This window comes from Austrofundulus limnaeus, unplaced genomic scaffold (genome assembly GCF_001266775.1).
Source record: "Austrofundulus limnaeus strain Quisiro unplaced genomic scaffold, Austrofundulus_limnaeus-1.0 Scaffold28, whole genome shotgun sequence".
NCBI classification, from domain to species: Eukaryota; Metazoa; Chordata; class Actinopteri; order Cyprinodontiformes; family Rivulidae; genus Austrofundulus; species Austrofundulus limnaeus.
Window position 1 is genome coordinate 1,757,093 of NW_013952430.1, and position 3,355 is coordinate 1,760,447.

The following is a 3,355-nucleotide window of genomic DNA, read 5'->3' on the forward strand; positions in this document are numbered from 1 at the left end:
GGTTTCACTTTCACTCATTTGCTTTGTTACTGCTGAGAGCTTGCAGGAGTCATGGGCGGGGTGTGTGGGGTGGGGGAGGGGGGGCGCTCTGCCATGAGGAAGTTCAGCTTAAAGACACGTCCCAGAGGCATTCCTGGTACCACAAGGCGTTTCTGGTCCCCACCTGTCGTTTTGCTCCTCAGCATGGCTGCCTAAAAATGCTGCAGGATTTCTCAAACATGCATGAATGAGTCAAAGCAAGGCTTTGGGCATGTTTTTTATGAGAGTATAACATTATAACATGATATAAAACTTAAAAAAGTTGATTTTACATGATATTGCCCCTTTAAAATAGAAAAACGTCTCAAATAAATTGACTTCAAATTTGGTGTGACTAGCACTTTCCAGTTTTAAGTTATGATTAATATTCATTTTCAGAATCAGTGATCTTTTTCCTGGTTAGGGCTATTTTAATCGAACCAAGTTATCTGTGGATCATATTGCATCCTATACATTTTTAGATATACATTATAATTCTTTGCTCTGTCATGAAAGGTAACCTCCTTTTCTTGCTAGTGTGATTTATTTTTTATTAAATTCTCTAATTTATTTATTTTTTCTATGCTGAGTTTTTTTTCCTTCCAAATGCTCCTGAACAGTAATTAAACAAAACATTGTGTCAGGCTATTTCTGAACGTTATTAGTTGTTGGTAGATCTTTTAAATAAATAAGTCTTTTGTGCAACTATACTTCATAAAACAAGAACAAAAACTAAAACACTGTCTCTTTAAATGTTTTTATACATTTGGTATAAAAAGTACAAATCAAGATCTCGAGTAATCTTGACCCTCCTTTGTCTGTTCTCGGGGTGCTTTGAAATATTGGCGGTTCTAGTTTTAGTGAAGACAAAGACATTAGGTTTTCTCCATTAAAAACAACAAGAGACTAGACGTATACAGTACAAAGACACTGCTGTTGCTCCACCAGGGCATGATGGAAGCATTTTCCTGCACATAACTTTGTTAATCTGTCACTTCAATGGCTTCTCCCACTGTTCTCACTGTGTGCAATGTTTGTGTGCTTGAGATGAAAGTGTGCATGTGATAATGCTAGAAAGTGTGGGTGTGGATAAGGGCAATCATCCATTGCTTAAGATACACAGAGGATAGTGTAGAGTACTGACTTTGGCACTGTAATACTTGTTATTAAGTATCAGTTCATCAGGCAGAACCCCGTACGCATGAGCATGGCCTCAGAGGACATTATGTAAGAGTGAGTTTGGCTTAGTTACTCCTTACCCTATTTTCAACTACCTCATCTTTCTCTTGGTTCCTCCAGTAATAAGAGCAAGCTCTCGCTGTGTGGGGAATGCAGTGAACTGGAGTGTGTTGTTTATGCACACAGCACACTGCTTAATGTAGTAAAGAAATGGAGAGCTGTCGCATTCATGTGCTTTTTCACCCACTGGGAAGCAGACACTCTCCCCGATCTTTGGTCTTCTCTTTTTCTTAATTTACTCGTCTTCTCTTTTTATTGCACGCAAGTGTATATTAACGCTGTTGGAGAGCTACAGGTCACAAATTGTCTGGACCTTTCCAATTGGTGGTGGAGAATCACAGAGTGTGGCCCCTCCGATCCTTCTCTTAGGTTAGAGACAAGCTCAGCAGAGTGTGAAGGCTTCAGGGGCCTTTAACTTTAGTTCCTTCATCTGTGAAGGTTATCTCTGAAAGGCTTTGGTTGCAACCTACAAATATATTCCCTCTAGGTAATGTCTTATAGGAGTTGCGGTTCTGGTGCCGCAGCGGGTAATCTCTTTAAGGGCCCCACTCCTGGAGAGAGTGAGTTTTTCGCTGGGTATGCTGTGAATATGTGAAAGACCCTGGCAACCATTTGATCTGAGCACTGTGAGATACCCCGAGTCCTGTGGTGTCAAACCCACTATACAACCGTGGCACCTTTGTCCCAAGGCAAATCACAGCAGCTGGAATTCATCCCCCCACACCCCTTCACACTCCCAGCCTCCTCACTGTCAGTAAAGCGCACACACACACATGTGCACATACAAACACACACATGCATATACCCCTCATACACCGGGGGAGCAGGCAGGCATGGAGCTGGTCCTGGATTTTATCGGAGGTGACAGCTTCTCACACTTCAGTGTTTGGATCACCTCAAGTAGCTGGGCTATGAGGGGAAATGAGCACTGCTCCACAACAAAGTCCAGATTTAGATTGACTGAGCTTGTCCTCAGGCCTGTGGGCTTCCGCTGCTGCCGCACTGCTCCTCTGCCTGACAGAACACCCACCACTGCTGTGAGGGACTGGTATGTGTGTGTGTTTGCGTACATATGGGTGCCTACGAGTGTGCGTGTGTGTGACTTGGTGGAGCTTACTTTGAAGAGTCAGAGAGAGTGGGGAAAGAGAGCGATGTGTCAGGTTTGGTTAGAATTGAGGGTGGCATCAGAATATGCTTGGCACTAATATGGCACCAGTATCTCTGTCCCTGTCCCTGCTTTCTGTCACTTAGTTGCCATTCTCTTTCCTCTCTTGACAATGTCTTTTTGGATTATGTGATTGGACTTACCACTTGGAGCACCCCTCATCCTTCTGCAACACTGCCTCCTCCGTTTCTCTCTCCCTGCCTCGTCTTTGGCCTCCCTCCCTCCCTCAATAATGCGCTTGATGTCTGTTTAGAAAACCTGGTGAAAGCTGTATCTGTTTTGCTGTCAGAGGATCATTGACAGCACTAATGCCACTTGTCCTTGCCTCATTTGGCAAGAGGTGACACGAAGGTGCAGCTTTCTGCATTCATCGAGTGGCATTGCGAGTGCTTGTGACATTGGCATCAGAGCAAACCAACACACAAAAATATATATTAATATTATACTTGCGTAGGTATGTTAGGTAGGCAAGTACTGTATATACAGGGCACCAGGTGTAAAATAAAATGCTAAAAATATCAGTAACATATTTTCATTATTTAGCTCACTTTCTGAGTGTAAAATCCCAGTTAATCTGGCTAGCAGCGGTTAGCTAACCAGAATGATGTCATCATCTTGCGACAGATGTCAACGCTAACGACTGCTAGGGGGCTGCTAACACTACTAACATTCCTGAAGATGGTATTTAAAATCTAAATTCAAAGTGTGTTCATTGAAAACAAAATGGATGTTACCTGTGTTACGGCAGTTTGGAGTGCAGCTCAGCCACCGACCGCGACTTCAAGTCTGATGTTTTGTAGGAAAAGTTTAGATGTGTTCAAGAGTTAGCAGTTACTGCTGTCTAAGGATGATGATGTCCTAACAAGAGCCGAGCACCAAAGGCAAAGGCTGATCCCTTCCAAAATATTTAAATGTAAACTTTAACATATATAT

At 42.9% G+C, this 3,355-nt stretch overlaps 1 protein-coding gene across 2 annotated transcripts in view; it reads left to right on the forward strand.

The window, feature by feature from the left end:
• lrmda (leucine rich melanocyte differentiation associated) overlaps nt 1–3,355 on the forward strand; it is a 316,113-nt gene that overhangs the window by 266,264 nt on the left and 46,494 nt on the right. The gene's annotated exons all lie outside the window — the stretch shown is intronic.